Genomic DNA, 17751 nt, shown 5'->3' with positions numbered 1-17751 from the left:
TGGAGAAGCTGCTGCTGTGGCCCTGCAGTGACAGGAGTGTCACCTCAGTGCCAGCACAGGGCCACGGTGATGCTGCTGAGGATGAGCTGTGCCTGCTGTGCTGATAAACTGTGTTTTTCTCTCTGCAGGTTCCTAATGCAGTGCCTGCTACCCTGTGTAAACAACACACTGGCAGAGTGGTTTGTCAGAGGCAGGGCTGGGGAGTTCTCTGAACTCAGTCTGTGTGGTGGAGGGCTCTCAGCCCTATCCCGCATGGAGGGAGAGCAGCAGCACTGAAGGCAGGACACATCTGCTGCCCTTTCCTGCTACTCAGACTGAGCAGAACACCCCCAAGGTGCTGATGTACCAGTGCCAGGCACAGCGAGGGCTTTACCCACAGCTTTGCAAGGGACTGACAAAGTGACGGGGAGGTTTTTGCAAGTCAGCCTTCGATGTTTTACCTTTGGTTCATGGAGCTTTGGAACATTCTCATGCCAAACACCTGTTTGTTTGCTTTTTTCTGCTTCCCAATGCCTCCTCACAGCTGCTCTGCTGCACCTCCTCTGCTGTTGCATTTGCTCCTATTCATCCAAGCAAGAAAAGAAGCATTAATCCCTGGAGCGCAACTGCCCTTGCCAGGGATTTTGGGACTCCCCCAGAGCTGGCACCCCAGCACAGGGCTCAGAGTCCAGCCAGGGTAGGGCAGGGCACCACCCTTGGCCTCCAGAACCCCCCTCCCCTGTCTGATGAGGCAGAAAGATAAATCACTATGGTGAGATAACAGACAGAGGGGTTCCCAGCCTGTGCCTGGGCTGGAATTTGGACATTCCCATGGTGGCTTCACATGGCAGCAAAAGCCACTTGTGTCACACTCAGCCCCTGCCACCTGTCCCAGCCTCTGGAGGCCCTCCCTTGTCCTTGATGTTTATCAGAGGGGTCACAACCAGGGAAAGAGCTGGGAACAGGCTCTACCCAGTGGCCAGGCACACTCTGGGGCAGGAGCAGAGTCCCTGTCACAGGCTCTGCACACCAGGGGAGGGAGTTCACTCTCCTGTGGGGCTGGAACCACAGCTCCATCCTGCCAAGGCTCCCCCATTAGCATTCTGCACAAGCCTGCCTTCCATAAGCTGCTCTGACTCCCTAAGATAAAAAAGTAATAACACTGCCCTCCATTATTTATTAGCTGCCTTTATGTCTCCTGGCAAAAGTCCTTCCTGCTCCTTGTGCTGAGCTGCTCCCAGATGTGATGCTGCTGTTCCACCAGCACCCAGGGCTCCACCAGGCTCCAGGAAATCCATCTCCTGAGCTGTATTCCAGAGATGACAGGTACTGGTTTAGCTCCTGCTCTGCTTTCCTGGGTGCCCAGGGTGGCCTCACACTCCTGGGACAATTCCCTGCCTCTGGCAGGAGAAAACCTGGCAGTCAGGGGCTACCTGGGCAGGGTCCCCACAAGGGCACTTGCCTTTTGCCCCCATTTCAGGGTTATTAAGTTGTCAAATTTTAAATTATTTTGCCTCCAAGCTCTAAAATACCACTTCAAACCAAGCTGTTTCAGGAAATTTATACAAAGCACCACACCTGTGCTCATTGTTCAAGTTGGGATGCAGGGGTATCTCTGCTCTTTGGGGTCCTGTGGATGTTCTTTTGGTAGATAGGTGTCCTTGGTGTCTTGGCCAAGCTTTTCTAGGGGATTTTCTCCACTTTGGAGCTGTTCAGTGTCTCCCTCCCTGGGCTCTGCCCAGATGAGGGACTCCAGCACTGCTGTCCCTGCTCACCCATTATTGTGTTGACTGTATTGACTGAATTAATTACAACTGAGCCTCAATGTTGAGATTACTCAGACCTCTGGACAGCCAAGCTGAATCAATTACTTTATTAGTGGAAGCCAAAGGCAGCTGAGCAGCTAGAGGGACGCTGCACCCTGGGAGAGGAGGAAGAGCAGCTGCCCTTCCTCAGAGATCACCCCATGCACGTTTAAAGCCACAAATCCCTGTGGGTTTGCCCTACCCCAGACTGTTGTTTCATCCCTGGTTCCCCAGACCCGGTGAGCAGATGATTTGATGTTTGCCAAGGCTGAGCTGGCTCCGTGAGCAGCTCTGCAGGAGCACACAGCATCCCCACGTTCTGCAGGGGATGGGAAACGTGCTGGGGGGACGGGAAACCCGGAGTCTCCGTGGCTGTGACTCACACAGATGGTATTTCTAAGCTCCAAATAGAGATGTGGATAAGAGCAAGAGAAATTTATCACCAGCTAATACAAAGATGCAAGACTGGGGTTGAACTATGGATCTGTGCTGTTGGCATTCATCAAACACCCCGGGATTCCCAGCAGGAAATGACTCTTTAACACACAGACACGTTCATCCTGCTCACTGCAGCCTGCCCTGGCCCTGACACTGACAATTAGGTGACACTTCCCAACCCTCTCCAGCTCCAGGTGTGTCTCTGCCAGGAGGGTCCAGGTAGGATTTTGGCTCTGCCTGGTTCACAGCACGCTCCAGATTTAATTTTCTTCGCCTTTTCAGCTGCCCTGGCTGCAGAAACTGTGGAGCTGTTGCACATCCAGGAGTTCAGCTGGAGATTTCCTGGATTTTTCTGGAGGGATTGCTCTCTTGGCTCCTCAGAGGTGGCAGGGGGTGGCATTGCCAGAGAAACAGAGAGGTGCAGATGTGCCAGAGCAGCGGTGCTGTCTCTTTTTCCTGAGTAGGTTGGCTCAGTTTGGCATCCAGCCCTGGTGAGGAAAGCCACAGCAGAGCCCAAAAGTAGCCCCTGCTCCTTCCTTGGCATGAGCAGAGGCCACCGTGGCCCATCAGGTGTCTCCTGTAGGTGTAGAAGAGGCTCAGGGCCAAATAGAATGGGCTGGGACCCAGGGAATCAACCCCAAAACACAGAATGCCCCCCTGAGATCAGGACTTCAGCTCCTTTCCAAGCTCAGCCTCCCGCTTTGGACTGAAAATCTTCTTTCCTCCTCCTGAAACTTCCAGGAGAAGAAAGTTCCCAACCTCCCGAGCTGTCAACATGTCTTGCTTAAATAAGATCTTCACAGGGATGCTCTTTGGATCCTCACAGTTTTATTTATTTAGTTGGTTTAGTTTAAGATTAATCATAAATGGGGAAAGTGCCAGAGATGTACAAAAGAGGTTCTAAATAATTCTGAGTGATTGAGAGCACCATGATTAATGGGATCTGCTGATGCCATTCGGGTGGAAGCAGCCTTCCAAAAAATAGATTTATGTTAAATGGAAAAATGCAATAATGTCATTCACAACAGGAGGAAACACGGAGCACAGAACCTGCCCTGAACACACAATTCAGCCTCACAATGAACCCAAATTCACTCCTCCAAGCTCACTGTGTCCTGATTCTAAATCCATTCATTAGATTTTATGATCTTCCGTCCTCCCCAAGTGTAATATATTCTTTCTCACAGAATTCACCATATCAGGCGTGGTTTAATATTTCATACAGTTCATTAAGTAACGCATTCAGCTCAGCTCACAACGCCTCACTCCTAATCCCATGTTCATCCCTGTGAAACCCCCAAGAAACAGGAAAAATGGATGGGTGGAGAGACACAGGGGAGAAGTGAGATGGTTCTGTGAATGGACCCTGGTAATTAAAGGAATTCTGCCGAGGCAGAGGGAGTGAGGATGATCCTGGGTCGTGCCTGTGGCCCTGGGGCAGCACAGCTGGCAAAAGGATGTCTGGATTTTCCTTCATCCTGGTCATGCTGAGCAGGGCTGAGGTTCCTCCCTCCTGCCACACTCCAGACATGAACCAGGGAGAGCTGCTGCTCGTCCCGTGCCCACCCCACAGATGTGATTAAAGCCACAAATCTGATTAAAGCCTTAAATCCTGCCAGGAAAGTGAGCCAGGAATGGGGAACTGATAGCCCAGCTTGCTGAGGGCAAGGAGGGCTCTGTACAGGCTCTGGGTGGGTTTAACCAGCTGATTTGAGTTTGGGGTTTCCAGCTGAACCGATTCCATCAGCCCAGCTCCTCCTGGAGTGTCCTGCAGGGACGTGGGGCAGGGGGAGCACAGCAAACATCCCTGTGTCCTCACAGGACTCAGGACAGCAGGAGCATGTTCTCCCACTGGCTCTTCCTCCTCGCCAGGGCAGGACTGGCAGGAGGAGGCTGAGGGGAGGAAACTCACCCCACGCACAAGAGACTTCTTTTGGTAGGGACTTAGAGCCAGCAGTGGGTGGGAATTTGTGCCCTGCTCCGGAATATGGTGAAATATTGGAAATTTCTCCAAGGAGGGGGAATCAGTCCCTGCATCCACAAGGACACTCTGCCTGATGGGACAAGGCTTCTGTGCAGAGCAGTCTATTATTCCTCCATGTGATGAAAGTTAATAATTTATATGGGGACAAAGTGATTTCACTGTAATTTCTTGATAGCTTTGATTCCTCCTCAGCAGCCACGGGGATCCCAGAGGAGATCTGGGGGAGGAATGATGGGAATGGATGAAGATGTCCCTGTGAAGGGAAGATGTCCCTGTGAAGGGCAGTGCCCAACAAGGAATATCCCTGGAATATTCCTGTGCACAGCAGGTGAAGGTTTGTGTCCTACCCAGCCCTCCCTAGCTGGGAACAGCCCCAGAGCTCCACAGGGCTCTTCTGTCCTTGGCAGGGGTGATCCCTTGGGTTTTAGCTTTTATATTTTCCAGAATCTCTGCTGCATAGTGTGCAACTCTGAAACTTTATATTAAGTGTTGGTGAGTTCTCTTCACAGGGGAGTCAGACAAAACAATTCCTTCCCAGCTGGAGAATCAAGGACAGCTGGTACCCAAAGAGCAGAAACAACAGCGAGGGAAAGGGGGCAAGGCAGGGGGCTGAGACTTCACAGCCTGGGGCTGTGCTTGGATAATGAACCCCAATATGGAGATGAACCAAAACTTATAAAAGTGTAAAACTCGTGACCGGGATCCACCTTGGATTTGATTTGGGTGTAGCCCCGGCCAGGCTCTTGCACTGCCCAAGGTGGATCCTTTCAATAAATACTGATTTTATTCCTTTTGCTCTGCCTGGTCTCTGTTCCAGCTCAGCCTTTCCAGGCAGCAGTTTAACCCTGGGAGTGCCTGATCTCAGGAAGCATCCCAGGGGATGCTCCACTCAGATTCAGGGAGCAGCAGAGTGCCAGGCTGGGGCTGGCTGGTCACTGTCCAGGGGTGTTTTGGAGCAGGGCTCTCTCTCCTGCCTCTCTCTTCTTCTCTCCAGCTCCTCCTTCCCCAGCTGTGCACAGCAGCCAGGGAGTGCTCACCCCTTGTGTCACCCTCAGCACAAGGGGGGACCCTTTGGAGGCTCCAGTTCCCACTCCCTGGAAATCCCAGTCCCTCCCGAGGGCAGCTCCAACCTGCCAGCAGCAGAGAAACCCAATCCTGCAAACTTTCTGCTTCAGCTGTCCCCTCACACACGTTTGTGCTCAGTACGTTTCTCCCTTGGCAAAGGGAACCTGTGCTCACTGATAATTCACAGGTGATGCTCCAGGGCCATGGCACCATTCCCCAGCTGTGGCCTCAGGGGGGATTTTTCCTCCTCACTGTTGCTTTGCACAAGTGTCCCCTCACTCTCATCCTTCTCTCCTTCCCCCCTCTCCTCTCAGCCCCCTGCTGCCCCATCCCAAATGCCAGGAGCTGTTTGGTGTTGGGTCTCATCCTCCCCCTCCAGAAAGGTGAAAATTCCCCCAGTGTCTGGTAGACCCAAGGGTCAGGGCTGGGAGAGGCATTTGGACTTGGGCATTTCAAATGGGGTGGATGGCTTTAGCCCCAAACTCCTGGGGCTTTTTTTCTTTTTTTCCTCCTCCTAGTGCAACATTCCTGCCTCCATCACTGGGCTGGATTTCTGCCTTTTTTCCTTTTCCTCCTCCCACCAGATTTGCTTGCACAGAAGAATCACAAGAACAGAAGGTGAAGCTAGATCTTTCTCCCCAACCCCCCCCCCCCCCTTTTTTTTTTAAATTTTATTTTGGCACCCATTGCCTGCTTTTTGCCAAACTGCTCCAATTCCTCTTCCCCAGTGCCCACGCTGCCTGCGCAGCGTGGGGGCCAACAGTGCCAGGCGTGATGGCCATCGACTCCCTGCAAGAGGAGAGGGTGCCAGAAACACCAACCCCACAGCCAGGGGAAGCACCTGTGTGGGCTTGGGTCACCTTGTGATGGAGAGGAGAGGAGAGGAGAGGAGAGGAGAGGAGAGGAGAGGAGAGGAGAGGAGAGGAGAGGAGAGGAGAGGAGAGGAGAGGAGAGGAGAGGAGAGGAGAGGAGAGGAGAGGAGAGGAGAGGAGAGGAGAGGAGAGGAGAGGAGAGGAGAGGAGAGGAGAGGAGAGGAGAGGAGAGGAGAGGAGAGGAGGTCACTGCTGTCGCCCAGTGGGTGGGAAAGGCTCATGAGCACGGGTGGATCCCCACCTGCACCCGCACTGACTCTCCTGAATGCAGTCAGCGTGTTTAATCATCCTTCCCACCTTTCTTCAAAGCCTTCCCAGCTTTACGCCATCCCTTTCCACCTGTGCAGTGCTGGGTGTGTGGGTGCACAGGGAATTTATCCTCTGGCAGCGTGACTGGGGCTGTTTTGCTCTGTTCATCTCTGAGTAATCCCTAACATTCGAGGTGCGTTTTTTTCTTTTATCTCTGCTGAGCAATGAGCTGATGTTTTTTTTTTTTTTGGAGAACTATCTATTATAACTCTGAGATCTTGTTCCTGAGACTTAATAGTGAGCTCAGAGCCCATCATTTTATTTCTGAAGTTGGGGATGGCTTCTCCCACGTGTGCCACTATTTATCTGCACTGCATTTCTCCTGTCACTTTCTTGGCCACTCGCTCACTCCAAGGTCCTTCTGCAATTTCTCACGGTCACTCCTTGTCCTTAATGTCCCAAATAATCTGGAAGCATTAACAGAAAGCTCTCATTTCACTCTCCACTCCCTCCCTCTCCAAGGGAGCCTCCATATAGGGTGTAGGAGAAATTTTGGGGGAACTCAAGGACCCACTGAAAAAAATGTGACCCATGGAAAGGGAGGGGAAAGAAGAATCTGAGTGGCTGCCCATTGTCCTGATGGGCATCAGCACCTGGGAGCAGTGGGGGCAGGCTCCAGGCAACCTGAGCAGCAGATATCTGCAGGGACAACTTGTTTTGATACATTACCCCCAAGATTCATCAGTAAAAGGGATTGAAGAGCCTTTAATGACCATAAAGAGTGAAAAATTCCAGTGGAGGGAATGGCCATGGCTTTCCTGCTCAAGCAGATGCTCGTTAGAATTGGTACTCTCCAGGGAATTGTTCCAGAAGGTGGATGGAATAAAGTGATTCAGAGTATTAAAAAAATAAAATAAAAAGAGAGACATCAGAGCTCCTGGAAGCTGTTCAGCTGGCACTGGGAAGACTGCAAATAACAGACGCCCAAGGGAACCAATGTTTGAAGCCAAAGCAATTTGGGTAACAGGAGAGGCTTGGAGGGGAAAAAAAACCACACAGATTTTGGATTCTGCTTCACATCAATGCTAAAAAAGAAGCCCCACATGTTGTGAGTGTACAGCCCAGGAACACATTTTGTAGGCACATTCCTAACGTGGCACGAGGTGTGCTTGTTCCTGTTATAGATAATAGGAACTGCAGCTCCTCCTCCTGCTTTTCCCTGCTCAGCCATGGGAAATTTGGGATCCAGATGCTGTTAGACAGCTTTAGAAATTTCCAGGTGAACATATATTGGCTGTTTCAAGTGTCTGCCTGGACCCTGCAAGGCTTACAGCACGGAGCAGCTGGGATGGATCCATTTGTGTCCTATATTGGTCCCTAAAAGGGAGGCCTGGAAAGGCACATTCCATCCGAGTAGCTCTGGCATTGGCTTTATTTGACCAGTGAGGCTGTGGAGCAAGAATGGCAGGATTCAATGTGACCAGAAATACTTCTCTTTAAAATGTCAGGCGATGCCTGGAGCCCCCACAGAGCAGGGAGGGTGTTTTCCTTCTGCAAACCAGAATCAAACCTCTCCATTCCCCTTTATCTCATTTATAACCCCAGGGGAATCCCTGGGAAGCTGGTGATAAATTTTCTCTGGGAGGAGAGGAAGAAATGTTCTTCATCTTCCTCTACCCAAGCCGCAGCCTCACCTCTGCACTCTCCACATTTCTGTCTGTGCAAAGTGACAAGGGACACATCACTGCTCCCACAGCCACCTCAGCCAGGCAAAAACTCGGCAAGTTCTGAGCCCCTGAGCCACCCAGAGTGCTGCATCTGCTGGGACTGACACCTGCCAGCCCCATCACCCTTCACCACAGAACAGGGTAGGGACCTTGAGGATCATCCAGGGACACCTGCCACTGTCCCACGCTGCCCCAGCCTGGCCTTGGGCACTGCCAGGGATCCAGGGGCAGCCACAGCTGCTCTGGGAATTCCATCCCAGCCCCTCCCAGACAAGAATTCCTAATTCCCAATATCCCACCCATCCCTGCCCTCTGGCAGTGGGAAGCCGTCCTCTGTGTCCTGTTCCTTCATCCCTTGTCCCCAGTCCCTCTCCAGCTCTCCTGGAGCCCTTTGAAGCCCTGGAGGGGCTCTCAGATCTGCCTGAAACTCTCCAAGTGAGCACCCCTATCTCTCCCAGCCTGGCTCCAGAGGGGCTCCAGCCCTGGAGCAGCTCCATGGCCTCCTCTGGACTCCCTCCAGACCCCTCTGCAGGGGGGTCTCACCTGGGGGGAGCAGAGGAGTTCTGCTGTGATTTATCACAGTGCTGGTCTTGTTGGAGTGTAGCATTTTCTTTGAGGCTGGTGCTATCCACAGTGACCTTTCCATATCTGACATCAATTCTACCTGAAACTTCCACAAATTCCTTTTAGCAAAGATGCTGGGGATGTTCACCAGGCTGGTAAAACAACTCCATCCACATGTACAATGAATATCCCAGCCCTGGGGGATCTGGGGTGTCTGTGCCTGGAATGCAGAGGCTTTGTCACCATCAGGACAGCCCCAAGAGCTGAAGCCCCATTCCCCTGAGAGATCTGGTGCTGCTGGTCTTTGCTGGCAAGCTGTTCATCCGTACCCAAGGCTCCTGCACACTGACCCCTGGGCTTCCCAGCGTCCTTGCTGGGTGTTATGGACACGCGTGGTCCTGGAAGCATGTGTGGTGTTCCTTCTGGAGCTTTCACACACAAACATTTCCCCTATAGCCAAACCCACAGCAGTGTCCACCGGGGCCTCTGCAGCCCCACAGACCCCGGGCTCTGCCAGCCTTGAAGGGCAACAAAAATTCTCTTTCCTGTCAGAGCCCAGAGATGTGCTGGGGGATTTGCAGACTAAACCCAACAAGTTTGGGGGTTCTGGTACCCCAGAAGTGGTGGAGAGGCAAAAGTTGGCCGGGGGGTGGTGAGGCCAGCCCAAGAAGGCCCTTGGCTGGCCATGGTGAGGTTTTGTGGGTGGGATGATGATTTCCTGCAGGGTCTGGAGGAAGATGGAGCAGAACAACAGGGACAGAGCAGCTGCAAGCTGAGTGTCCCTGATGGATGGCAGAGCCACCATCAGATTTCAGATTCTGCCCTAAACCTCCATCTCCAATGTTTCTCAGCACCCTGAGGAGGAGCCCCCCCATCAGATGCCACCTGGGCCACCCATCTCCCCCAGCCATGGCCACTTGAGGCCACTGCCCCAAAATACATGGGAGGGCACTGAGCTCATGCCAGGAGGGTGATGAGGATGGGGCTGGATGCCAGCAGGGGGGACAGAAGTGTGGCTCACCCCCAGCCCCTGACTCACAGCGGGTCCCCACGGGCTCGTTGTGACAGCCTGCAGTTGTCTATGGCAACTGAGCCACCTTGGCAGGCTGCACTGCCTGTGTGGGCTTGAAATTGTGCTTGGTTTTGTTCCCTCTTGGAAAAAAAAAATTTAAAAAAATTTAAAAAAAGACAATCTGATTTGTGTGTAACTCCGAATAAATTCCTTGTTAACCTTTACAGCCATCTGGAGGGAGTCACTCCTCGCTGCTGGGCTGTGGGAGGAGCGGGGCCTCTGCTGGCAGATTTGGCAGAGCTGGGCAGATTTGGCAGAGCTTGGCACCGAGGGAGCTGGGAGGCCCTGCTGGGTGGGAGCCAAGAGCCCTGGAACAGCCACAGGACCCAGGAGCTGGAGGGTGCTGGGCTTTGGAGTGGCCTGGGCTGCTGGGAGCCATGGGGAGTGTTGGGCTGCCCCTTCCCTCCCAGTGTGGGGCACAGGCAATGGGAATAATGGGAATAATGGGAATAATAATGGGAATAATGGGAATAATGGGAGTAATGGGAATAATGGGAATAATGGAAGTGGGAGAGGGAATGGGAATAATGGGTACAATGGGAATAATGGGAATAATGGAAATAATGGGAATAATGGCAATAATGGGAGTGGGAATAATGGGAATAATGGCAATAATGGCAATAATGGCAATAATGGGAGTGGGAATAATGGGAATAATGGGAATAATGGCAATAATGGCAATAATGGGAGTGGGAATAATGGGAATGGGAATAATGGGAATGGGAGTGGGAGTGGGAGTGGGAATGGGAATGGGAATGGGAATGGGAAGAATGTCCTTACCTGGACAGTCCTCACCTGGGTGTGACAGTCCTTACCTGAATGTGACAGTCCTTACCTGTCTCACCTGAGTGTGACAGTCCTCACCTGGGTGTGACAGTCCTCATTTGTCTCACCTGTGTCTGGCAGTCCTCACCTGCACTTCATGCAGCCCTGTGTGTCCCCTGGCAGTACTGCTTGGCAGGAGGGATGAGCACAGGGGACAGGGGACAGTGCCACCCCTCTGGCAGCCCCATGACAGCCTGGACAATGGGGTCCGTTTTCTGCAGATGAGAGAGAAAAGGGGCAGCACCAGCCAGATAAACAAAACACAACTTTATTTTCTTTCTTTCTCTGCTCATTTTAAAATTGATAAATATTTTGAAAGCTTTCCAAAGGGAGGGGAAAAACACCAAGTTGTACATGAGTGACTCAATGCAGCATCACCGTGCTCATTAAGAAAGAAGGAAATCAAGTCATTAGCAGGCTGAATAAAGAAGAATCTTTTGGTTGACTAAGAGAGGGGAATGCACTTGCAACGGGTGGGATAACACAGGAGCATGGCTCCCTTCCAGCCCTGCTGAGCTCTGTCTGAAGGTCTTAATTATAAGCAGCTAAAAAAAAAAAAAGAAAAGCCAGCAAGAAAAGGAATTTACAACACAAAAGAAATAAATTGGATCTCAGATGCCTCTATACATATTTAATCATTGGGATGCTGATGAAGAGGAATCTTTAATATGAGCTGCCTCCATCCAGCTTTGCTGATGGCTCCGGGGGAGGCGCCGTGCCCGGTGGATTTGGGCAGTGCCAGAGATGGTACCAAGGGGCACGGCTGCGAACTGGCAGCCAGGGAGGAGAAAAACTCGACCTTTGGGTCTGGGAGCTCGGCTGGAACAGCAGTGGGGTCAGGGAGCCCCTTGGAGAGCTCTCCAAGCTCCAGAGACACCGAAGGTCAGGGAGGCTCTGGCTGGCTCCAGAGCATCTAAAGCCAGCCTGGGCATGGAAAATCCTGGCTCAGCCTCTGCCACCGTGGAGCACAAGGGATGATTGCAGCCCTCTCTCATTTTTAAGCCAATTCTCTCTCATTTTTAAGCCAGTCTCACTAAGCCCTCTCTAAACTCATTCAATTCGTTTTGCCATCTTAGCTCTGATAATCACAAAGATTATTCGCCTTTACCCTGTGGCCAACTCCAGCTCTCCTGAACCTTCTTCCCCTTTATTGATCTCCCACAACCTCCCAGGAAAACACTTCCACTGCATCTTTGGATGGCTGGGTTTAGATATGATCGGTGTCCCTGTGTTTGCATGGTGCATCCTCATTAATTAGGACGTCTTGTTGGACACAGTGTAGTCTTCAGGGAGTTCCCCCAGTGATTTGCTTACAGATCAGGTTAGCAATAAATTGGGAGGAAATAATTGACCTTTCCTGTTAGATTTTGCTAATCCTGTTTCTTCTTAACCATTTCCAATTTTCAGTGTCCCGTGGTGTTTTTCTTAATCAATTGTTCAGCCTGTGAGAACATCACGGGAGATGTGATCAGGAACGTGCCGTGGTGATGCAATTTTAATGATTCATTCTCTTTTTCTCATTATATCATTGCATTTCATGTTTCTTCAAGTGCTGACTTTGGAAGTTTTCAAGGCTTTAAGTAATTTTTTGTTTTTTTTTTTTTTTTCTTTTAACAATTAGAGTGGCCTTCTTGGTACAAGTTGCGTTGCTGCAACAGGCTGTGGGCAGGACCCACCTGCTGGAACGATGCAGGGATGGAGCAGGGAGCTCATCCCAGACTCAGGACCTGGCATGCCAGAGCAGATTCCAGCTCCAATCCAAGGAGAAGAGTCAGCAGAACATTTCTATTAAAACCTGCTACTTTTAAACAAGTTAATTTCCCCCATGAATCAAGCTGCTGTAAGGAGAAACCCCGTGTGGCAATCTAAGTATAATTGTGATATTCTCATTAGAAGTGCTCAGACTGAATCGCTTTCATTTTTATTTTTTTTTATAGAAGGAATGCAAACTTTTTAAAGTTAAATTACTTGGAAGAGATCCAGCTTTTGATTTAAGGGAAATTGTTCTGTTGTTATTCCACATTCCAGAAATGATAAAAAAAACCACTTCAGGTTTTGAAAACAAAACCTAGGGAATTGGAACGTTTTATTCCATGCAAAATAAAACTATAGGGCTTTTCCACGTCAATTATTTCAGGAGAGTGATAACATCCCCGTTAAAGCAGCTGCACTAGCACATAATGCTGCTATTAATACATATTAATCTGTGAATCCTTATCCTGACAGTGAGCAAAACAGCGATGAAGTGTTGTGCAAGGAAATCCTTTCTGCAGCTAATCGCCTCATTAGAAATGCAGAGATGGTCTAAAACGGATGGATTAGAGCGGGGGGATGGATTCAGAGCGGGGGGATGGATTCAGAGCGGGGGGATGGATTCAGAGCGGGGGGATGGATTCAGAGAGGGGGGATGGATTCAGAGCGGGGGGATGGATTCAGAGCGGGGGGATGGATTCAGAGCGGGGGGATGGATTCAGAGCGGGGGGAAGGATTCAGAGCGGGGGGATGGATTCAGAGCGGGGGGATGGATTCAGAGCGGGGGGATGGATTCAGAGCGGGGGGATGGATTCAGAGCGGGGGGATGGATTCAGAGCGGGGGGATGGATTCAGAGCGGGGGGATGGATTCAGAGCGGGGGGATGGATTCAGAGCGGGGGGATGGATTCAGAGCGGGGAGCAGGCGGGTTCTGCCGTGCCGGGATCAGGAGCTCTCTGTGCCTTCCTCGGGCTCTCCCGCCGCGTTTAAAGCCCTGCCAGCCCCGTCAGTTCATTAATGACACCTTCATTAGTGCGAGCTGCTGCCTCACTTAACTCTCCATTTAGGGCAGTGATGGAAATGAGGCTGGAAATGCCGGAGGGATGCTCTGCCCTTCCCTGGGGGAGGTCCCGGGATCGGGAGGTGTGGGATGGGATGGGATGGGATGGGATGGGATGGGATGGGATGGGATGGGATGGGATGGGATGGGATGGGATGGGATGGGAATGGGAATGGGAATGGGAATGGGATGGGATGGGATGGGATGGGATGGGATGGGATGGGATGGGATGGGAATGGGAATGGGAATGGGAATGGGAATGGGAATGGGAATGGATGGGATGGATTTTCCTGCCTCACCACTACAGTCCGTGCCAGGGATTTGGGGCATTGTGGGCACCACTCATCCAGTAGCAGAAGGACACTTGTGCATGCCAATAATTCAGCTGTTTTAACACAAGTGCATTCTCCAGGAGAAATGTTTGACTTAAAAGTCAAGGCAGTGCAGCAAGGTTCGTGAGGTGGAGGGAGATTCCGGATGTTTTGTTTAGAATTTAAAAACCGTGTTGATAATTTCAAGAAAAGCCCTCCTCATGTCTAAGACAGTCTCTTGCCAAAGGCACTCTTGTCCCCTTGGGTTTCCAAGCATGTCTTGGGAAGGGGAATCGGTGGCTGAGCCGTTGTAGCCAGGAGGGAAATCTGATGTTCTTGCTCTCTTTCAGGATTTTGGGGCTCCTGGGGTACAATGTTTGAGCGGTGCTCCCTAGAGCACGGCAGTGTCACCCAGCAGGGACCAGGCTGGCGTGTCCTGCTCGGGCTCCCTTCCCAAAGCCCATCCCTGCCTGGTGTGCCCTGGGCAGCAGCACAGCTCTGGGGGTGGCTGCAAACCCCAGCCCAGCCAAAACCAGGCTGGAGGGGGCTGAGCATCAGTCCTGGGCAGGGTCTCCCAAGGGGCCACATCCCACAGGGAACAACCCCCCAGGGGATGTGTCAGGGACTGGGGGAGACAGATGCTGATCAGCTCAGCTGGCCTTGATGGAACTTTAATTTAATGGAATTTAATTGAATTCTGGCTTAATATATTTTGCCTCTTTTTTTCCCCCTTCTCCCTTTTCCCTTTTTGCTTTTCTTTCTCCTGTTTCCTGTTTCCCTTTTCCCATCTTCCTTCTTCCTTTTCCCTTCTACCTCTTCTCTTCTCTTCTCTTCTCTTCTCTTCTCTTCTCTTCTCTTCTCTTCTCTTCTCTTCTCTTCTCTTCTCTTCTCTTCTCTTCTCTTCTCTTCTCTTCTCTTCTCTTCTCTTCTCTTCTCTTCTCTTCTTCTCCTTTTCTTCTCTTCTCCTTTTCTTCGCTTTTTTAGCTATTCTTTTTCCCTTTTTCTGTCTTCCTATTCCCTTCTCCCTTTTCTTTTTCCCTTTTCCCTTTTTTTTTTCCCTTTGTCTGTCCCCACAGGGTTGGTGACAGTGTTCTGAGGGACATCAGGGACATCTCCACGCCCTGCTGAGGGACAGATGGCACCATGGTCACAGAGGTTTGTGCTCCTCAAAAAGCAACCCAGGTTTGAAATGAGGCTGCTCCAGCTGTAGGGATAACACAAATCCCGCTCAGGCTCCACTCCCCTCCAGCAGGACTGAGACTCCTGGAGATTTCCTGGCTGGAAAACAGTCTGGAGAGGATCTCCTGCTCCCCCCCACCCTGCTAAAAACGGGCTCTGCCTCCCCACCAGGATGGAGTTTAATTATAAACTAAAAACAGACCCATCTGCTTGGGTGGCTGTGGGTGTTTTTTTTTTTTTTTCCAAATTGATGGGGTTTGGCCACTTTTCCTCCTGATTTTAGGCACAAAGGAATGAAAATTATTACACTCTGGAATGGATGAAGGTTACAGCAAACTGTCCCACACCCAGCTGCTTTCTTGGCACTGACATCTCCGCTGCTTTGTGGGCATAGAGTGGAAAAATGGCAGTGAAACAGCAGTGCCATGTCCCCATCCCTTTCCCTGTGCTAATTCTCACCCTTCCTCACGGCATCACAGCCAGGTTCCCAAAGGAGCCTCCTGGAAAAGCACACTGGGAGCAATCCCCCTTCAATTTTGGGTTCATTCAGGGTTATTTTAATAATTTCCTAGTCAGTACCTGCTGTTGGATGACACTCTCCCCTCTCCTGCTGGGCTGTGTGTTTGCTGTGCTGTGATTATTTAGGTTTGTTTGAATTTCCCTCTGTACTGCGGGGTTTCTTAATGGAGGGGAAAGTCATGCAATTGCACAAAGCTAAGCAGAAATGGAGCTAAGAGGAGTTGGGAATAGTATATAAATAAAATTACCCCAAACCAATGAACAGCAGGTAACCTGTGCCATCACAACTCAGACCAGCTGTGTGAGGCATCTGACCCTGGAGAAGGCTGCAGACACAGCAAAAGTTCCTCAGATAACTTCTGGCAAAATTATTAAAGCCAAATCAAGTATCATCTAAGCTAGAATATATTGTGGACAAGACCTGAAAGCTGCCAAGGCTGATTTCTGAGGGCCGTGGGTGCCAGGGGCACAGCACCACGTGTGCCAGCTCTGAGTGGGGCTTGGCAGAGACACAGGGGCTCAGACCACAGTGACACAAACTGCAGAGCCACCAGGATGTTTAATGGCAAAATTATTCTTTCCAAGTCTGACTCTTGCCCGTGGCTGCAGCTCGGTGTACCTGGCTGTTCTCACTGCTTGGGAACTCCATATCCTGGGGGATGTTTCCTGGGTGAGGACCCAGAGCCAGCCCCAAAGGGGTTCCAGGAGTGAAGATGAGGAGGATTTTGACATTTGAGGAAGGCCATTAAGCCCTGCAGGTGTGGGAGAGGCTCCCTCCAGTCCAGGCTCCCAAGGTGTCAGAACTGAGCTCAGCACGGGTTTAACCCTCTGACTAATGGGGGTCTGAATTAAAGCACCTGAGTTTAGAGCCTGGTTTATGAGGCTGACCATGTAATAAATCCAGGAGAGCTGAGCTCAGCAGCCTTCCCCAAGCAGTTCCTGCAGAGCAGACACGAGCCCAGCACTGTGCCGCGTCTGTGAGGCTGCAAAGCAGAGCCTGCAGCTGTAAAACCCACGGGCAGTGGGAGCTGGGTGTGTGCCAGGGACTGCTCACAGCCCTGGGAAAAGCACCTGGAGCTCAAACAGGGAGAGAGGGAGGGGCCGTGCTGGAAATGTTCAGTGGAGCAGCCAGAGCCCCCAGCTCCTCCTGGCCATCTCCACCGGGAATGACTGCCAGGGCTGGTGCTGGTGACTTCCTAGATGATGGAAGATGCCCTGGTTATAGGGGATCCCCCTCTTTTAGGGTTGTGGCCTGTTGGGTTTTCAGTGCTCACAGTGTGCAGCGTGTTTGTCTCCTGCATGGAAGGACCAGTCCTGAGGGCTTGGATCCAGCTGCCAGGGAGCACAGTGATTCCAGAAGGTTCTTGGTTCCATCCACCCTGAAGCCAAGGCTCCTTCCAGCTCCTCATTCCTGGGAGCTTTGCTATCTCTGCAGGAATTCCTGGCTGAGGATGACCCTAGTGCAGGCTCTGTGGTGCAAGTTGAACTTCAAGCTACCGTGACAGGAAGAAATAAGATTTTTCCTTTAATCAGTCATGCGTAACTCCTGAGAGTTGACCTGCTGCCTCTGTCCCCTATCCCCTGGGGTAACAGTGCATGAAAATCAGGAGCTGAGGACATCAGGAAAGCTGACGTTTGATGTTTCAAGCAAAGCTGAGCCCTGAGTTGTGCAGAGTCACTGGAGACAGCTTTTCTCCCTCTGCATGCTGCTGCCACTCCTCTTGCTTGTCCTGGCAGCAGAAATGGAAGCCAGGGCAGGTTTCATTGCCCTGCCTCGTTCCCTGCACTGCACAGAGCTTTGGTACAAGTGGCAAATGCCTCTTGTTCTCATGCAAGGCTGGAGATGGGATTGCCCAGAGTATCCCTGTGCTGGGATTTCTCTCCTCACCCACCTCCCAGCTCTTCTCTTAACTCCCCCACCACTGGGGAGCTTGCTCTGCTCTCCCAGAAGAGCCCCGGGGAAGTGGGATGGAATTCACAGTAATCATTCACTTTATAAAGCTTTACCTACTGGTAACAAAAGAGAAACTGAAGAGAATCCACCCACCTCTGCCCCTTCCCCTTTCCTTCTCCTCCAGAGCTCCCCCTGAGCTGCTGAACATCTGCCCACCTGGTGCACCGCAAGACCTTGAAACCAGCCTGGGAAACTGGAAACCATCCATGCAGGCACTGAGGGAACCAGGGAAGTTTGGATTAAAACCTCGTTTTATTTGCTTATACTCTGAGCGAGCCGTGGACATGATGTGTGAGGTGCTCACGGGTTTTTCTTCAGAGAGGTGGGAAGCTCCTGCAGAAGGGCTGTGACACGGGCACAGTGGGGCGTGTGCTTCAGGAAACAAAAACCAGGTAC

The sequence above is a fragment of the Cinclus cinclus genome, chromosome 14, assembly GCF_963662255.1.
Source record: "Cinclus cinclus chromosome 14, bCinCin1.1, whole genome shotgun sequence".
In the NCBI taxonomy this organism is placed as follows: domain Eukaryota; kingdom Metazoa; phylum Chordata; class Aves; order Passeriformes; family Cinclidae; genus Cinclus; species Cinclus cinclus.
Note: the sequence above shows the minus strand (reverse complement) of the source record.